This window comes from Tursiops truncatus, chromosome 2, assembly GCF_011762595.2.
Source record: "Tursiops truncatus isolate mTurTru1 chromosome 2, mTurTru1.mat.Y, whole genome shotgun sequence".
NCBI classification, from domain to species: domain Eukaryota; kingdom Metazoa; phylum Chordata; class Mammalia; order Artiodactyla; family Delphinidae; genus Tursiops; species Tursiops truncatus.
The window spans coordinates 137,437,367-137,442,943 of record NC_047035.1 but is presented as its reverse complement, the minus strand read 5'-3'; the positions used below and the strand labels follow the sequence as shown (position 1 = coordinate 137,442,943).

At 49.8% G+C, this 5,577-nt stretch overlaps 1 pseudogene; it reads right to left on the bottom strand.

Moving 5' to 3' along the window:
* Positions 1 to 2,871: 2,871 nt before the first annotated feature.
* Positions 2,872 to 4,914, bottom strand: LOC101317626 (myeloid-associated differentiation marker-like; annotated as a pseudogene).
* Positions 4,915 to 5,577: the final 663 nt, after the last annotated feature.

Sequence of the window (5,577 nt, the reverse complement as noted above, 5' to 3'; positions counted from 1 at the left end):
ATGGCTGAGTAATATTCCATTGTACATAAGTACCACATCTTCTTTATCCATTTTTTCCTTCCAAGGACATGTAAGTTGTAGCAAAGTCGAGGAATTTCTAAACAGAGCAGCCCTAAACTTTGGGGTGCCTGTGTCCTGTCGATTTTTGTTTTTCCTAAGATATACACCCAGGACTGGAAGTGCCCTATGCTCTGTAGCTCTGTTTTTGTAGATGTTTTAGGAAACACCATACACTTCTCCAGAGTGGCCACTGGCAGTTTACATCCCGCCCATCAGGTAACAATGCTCCCTTTTCTCCATGGCCTGTCCTGCATTTCTGGTTTTTACACTTTTTCAGGATGGAACTTTTGACCGATTCGAAGTGAGACTTCTTTGTAGTGCTGATTTGATTGCCCACTTGTTTGGTTGGCCAAAAAGGGCATATGTGTTTTTCCTGAATATATTCAGGAAAAAACGCATACGCCCTTTTTGGCCAACTGCATCATTGTCGAAGTTCTGCCGCTTTTCCTGTGCTTTAAAGGCGAGTCCCATCTACCTTTTGAAAACTGTTTCCTGCAACTCTGCATTGCTTTGAAATCCTCTTCGTTGCCCTACCTCAGTATATTTTTGCACGATAGTTATCTTTTATAACCGTGCAGGTTTGTGAATTGCAGTGCCCCTGAGCTCCATTTTTCAACTCGCTTTTTTGGGAGCTGGCCGCAAAACCGCAGGATTGCTTCAGGCCCTATTCTGGTTCTGAGGCGGCAGGCTGAGCCTTTGGTTAATTCTTCTTCCTGATGTGAAATTAGAGTGACATGTGCCTGTCCAAACACCTAGAGCTAGTCTCTCGTTGGTTAAATAGCAAATTTTATTTAAAATTTAAATAGCAAATTTTCCTTAAAATAGCAATTTTACTTCATTATTTCTTAAGATTTCCTTGCTGTGGGGATCACCTCCTCGGAGCACTCCCCATCCACCCAACCTGCCACTGGGTGAAGAACTCATGCTTCACCCCAGGACTGGAGTGAGTGGCAGCATTTGGGGGAGGGGGTCCTTCCCCTGCCTCTCCCCCAGAGCTCTGCTTGCCTGACCCCTCTGGCCCTGGTGACACAAGGATGCTGAGTTCTGAACATCCTGGCTGGGAGTAAGAGAGGAAGAAGGCTTGTGATGCGTTTCTGACCACCAGTTACTGTAAGGGGCTTCTGGTCTCAATGCACAGGAGCACAGAGGTACACGCACACACACTCAGCATGCACGCCAACACACACCTTTAAAAAGAGGCCCCAGGAGCTTGTAGGGCTCCTTTAAGAGCTAGGGTACCAGATACTGGGCATTGGGGTGGGGTGCACCTCCGCTTTCCTAAGGCTGGGCCATTGCCTAGGATTTGGCTGAGGTGATGGTGGGCAGGCTGGAGGGATGGGGCATGGTGGGGGAGAGACTGAGGGAGGGGTGCCTTGAGAGGGTGCTTTGGGTGAGGAGGGAAACCTGCTTGGCAGCGTCTGAGCTATGGGCAAATTTGGGGCGATTAGGATCTGTGGATTTTTTGGGTTTCCTTACTTATCTTATCTTTACTTATCTTACTTATCTTTAAAAGGTTTAAAAACTAACATCATAGATGTGGTAGAAGGGACAAAGCTTCTCTCTGTGATTGACAACAGGGGCTGATGGGGACCAGAAGCTCCAGGAAGGTTTTTTTTAATTATGCACATTTATATAGATGCCATTATTCATGAGTCCCAGAGAAGCAGGAAGCAGCAGCAGGAAGCAACTGGCACACAGAAACACACGTGTGTGCACCACACGCAGTCACTGCAGTTTCTTTCACTATGGAAGCAGCAGTCTCCACCCCATTCAAACCACTCCACCAAAAATAAAATGAAAAGGAACTTTCCTTCAGAATAAGGCCACCCAGTAATTTGTGACCTCTTAACCGGAAAAAAAACAAAAAAGATAACATCAGCTATAAGGCTGGCAGTGACCAATTTTTTTGTCCCCGCAGAGGCAGGACATGCTGTTTTGAACACTGAGGCAGGAGGGCCACATCACCGCCCCTCACAAACACTGCCGACGGTTGTCTTCAAGTCGGTGCAGTTCTCTGCCAGCTCCTACTTGGATACACAGATAGTAGTTGGGGTGGAAGGCATTCATCCCTCTCTTCCTCTAAGATGGCCTCTAGGCAGTGGGTTTAAGTAAGCCTGCAAAAATTCTGGAGCCAATCTCAGGTGGGGCTGAGCACCAGGTGGGACCTCAGGACCCAGGGTATCTGCTTTAATACTCCTGCCCCTAGAAATTATTGACCTCCAGAGATATTATTTTAACTCTAAGGAGAGGTACACTGCATATCCCCTTCCACTGGGATAAAGGGGTTCAAATCCCTAGCTACCCACCCCACACCCCAAACACATACACACACACACACACCAACTAAAGCACAGCCACGGGCACAGGCGTGCTTTGGCTGTGAGGCCCCTCCGGAGGCCCAGGGTGTGAACAGCTGCACAGAGGGCTGTGTGATGTGGAGTCAGCACCTTAGGAGGTGGGACGGGGGCGGTGGGCAGAGAAGGAAGAAGCTCAGGGTCCCGGTGCAAGGAAGGGGAAGAGGTAGTAGGGAAACAGGTAGAAAAGAAAACAAAGCACAACCAGAAAGAGACAGAGAGCAGAAAATGTAAAAAAGAAGAGAATGGAAAGCAAAAGAGGCAAAACAGAATGTGGGCAACCACACAAAACAGGAAGAAGACAGAGGAAAAGGAGGGAAGGAAACAGAAAAGAGAGTGAGATGATTGGGGAAGGATGTGAGCAGGGAGAGAGGGGACAGGATGAGGACATCTGAGGATGTCATGAAACTTCTGATGGTAATGAAACTTCTGTTAAGAAGAGGAATGGGCACTCATGGGCAGAGCCTCACCCTACAAAATACAAGGCCATGCACATGCTGTCAGCCACGTAAGCTAGCAGGTTCAAGGTGGTCAAGGTGGCCACAGCCAGTCGTTGGTCCCAGGTGCACAGTGTTGGGCAGAGCTCATCACTGCAACTCAGATCCCTGGACCACTGTGGCTGCCCGTCAAAATTCTCGTCAAACTGGTAAAGCGGCCAGAGGACCAGGCAGTACTGTAAAGGAGGACGGAGAGCACAGTCTGCTCCATCAGGAAACTGGGGTAGGGGATGGGCAGGATTTTTTCATTGTCGCAGTCACACCCGTTCACAATGAAGTTCACGGCCCCGAGGATGAAGCAGATAGAGTACACGGCCACACGCCATATCAGGGCTGGCTGGTTCATGTACAAGTCAGTGTTACTGATGAAGCCAAAGATGACAAAGTCCACATAGTTCTCCAGCCTCCTGATCACACCTCCCAAAGTGGGCAGAAATCAGTACATATCGCCAGGCTGGACACAGACCCAGGCCACTTCGGTGGCATGAAGCATAGATGCCATGCCTGAGAATGCAGTGGCGGTGATGGCATGATTTTGGGCAGGGCCCTGAGGCAAGTACTGGATTTAGGTGATGCCGAAAATGATGGAGGCTGAGAGGCAGATGAAGGGAAAGTAAAAGGCAAAGGAATGGAGAAAACCATCCCAACCGCCGGCGGAAGCGGGACTGGAATACACATAATTAATTATAAGGATGATGAGGGTCACGGTGAAGCAGAAGCATCAGACAAACATGGACCAGTTACCTATGTCCCCCTTAAGAGTGTCTTCACTGGCCACCAGCAAGAAGGGCACACAGGTGGAGAGCAGCTGCCCCAGGCAGAGGAAGAAGCCCATGATGGTCATGGAGCCCAGACCTGAGGACAAGCACATGGTCACTCAGGTCACCGTCACCAGTACAGCAGGGGTCTTCACTGAGAACCCACCAGAGAAAGATCCGGCTCCAGAAGCTGATTAAGTCAGACACCTGGAAACGGCTCAGGAGTGGCTGAGGCTCAGGATGTGTGGGGTTTGAACCACTGACTCAGACACTCGGGTAACAGCACAGCCACTCCAGAATGGTTTGCCCCACCTATCACCCTTGGCCTTGTCAGGAGACTTGTCTTACCCCAAACCTCATAGCTTGGTTGGGTCTGGCCTCAAACCATGAACATTTTAGGTCCTCTGTGCTGTGTGCCATTATCTACAGAGACACAGGGTAGGATGGTCCTTATCTATAACCCCAAAGCTTCAAGGCTCTGAAATGGAAAAAGAACTTTAAAAAAATTCATTTGGTAAGAAAATTTGACCTGAACAGACATGAGACAATTTATGGTCTGTACTTATTTCACTTAGTGTGAATGTTCAAAAGTTCAGTTGCAGAAATACTAACGTGTTTGATTAAAAGGAGCTTTCAGGCCCCGGTGGGGTGTTATGTCCTACAGAGTAGTTGCACCATGTTACATGATTGAAGCTGAAAAATTCTGAATTCTGGATCATATCTGACCTGAAATGTTTCAGAAAACGGATTGTGGATTGTACTGCTGACCCCATTTTACAGATAAGAAAACTGACTCTTGGGGTATCAAGTGCCTTCCCTAAGGTTGCATGGCTAGAAAGTGGGAACTCCAGATAAAAATGCCAAAGCTGTGGGTTTGAATGTTTTCTCTAAGCCCAGCATTTAAGCAGCACACATGGGTGGTAGCCCAGGACCAAAGCTCCGGGCTCTGGGACCCAGGACACACCTTCAGAGCCATGGGTTCCATCCACAGCAACCTGAAGAGACACATGTCCTGGCCTTTCCTCCCTGCAGCCATCACTAGAAGGAGCTGCCATCTGAGGTGACCCAGCCCCACCCAGAGGAGGGCAGCTTCAGAGGTGAACAGGGGTAAGCCATGGGGTGAAAGCAAGGCAGTGGGGACAAGATGATATGTGAAGTAGGAACTGTTTTGAATCCCCTCCCCCCAAAATTTTGCCTTAACATGTGACTCTTCCCTATTTGGGAAAGAAGACACCAACCCAGCATTACTACAAGAAGGAGCATCACGGGGGAACCAAACAACAAAATAATATGTTTGGCTGTTAAGTACCAAAGCTGCCATCCAGGTGTGCGTCTGGAAAGATCTAGGAGTAGTACTGCCTGAGCGAGGATTTTTCTGGCCTGGGAGACTGGTTAGCAGCTTTCAAGGCGGGAAGGAGGGATTGGAAATGAACAAGGATGTTGTGTCTGGATGCTGATGTGGAGCCTTTCAGGGCATCCTAGGTAGGGGATGGAGCATGGACAGATGATAGGCCCCCTTTTAAGGGCAGGAGCTGAAAGAGGAGGCACCTGCTGGCCCTCTGGCAGGTGACAGCCCTGAGCATGCACTTGGGACTGGGGTGGGGGCGGCAGAGTGGAGATGAGCTGGGGAGGATTCCGGGGTCCGAGTGGCCCCGAGGCAGCCCAGTAGGTGTCTTCTGACCCAGAAGGGATGCAGGCATGGAGCCAACCTTCCCCATGGAGGAGGGGCCACCTGGAATGGAACTGAGAGAGGGAGGACGGAGGCCTAAAAGGGTTTCAGGGTTGGGACAGGGGACACGTGGCGAGCATGGCAGGGACCATGGAGACCAGGGAATCGGCCAGGTCACCTGCCCAAAACGGTCCCGCCAGCAGGGCTGCAGTCCTGCCTCACACAGGGCCTCCTGCAAG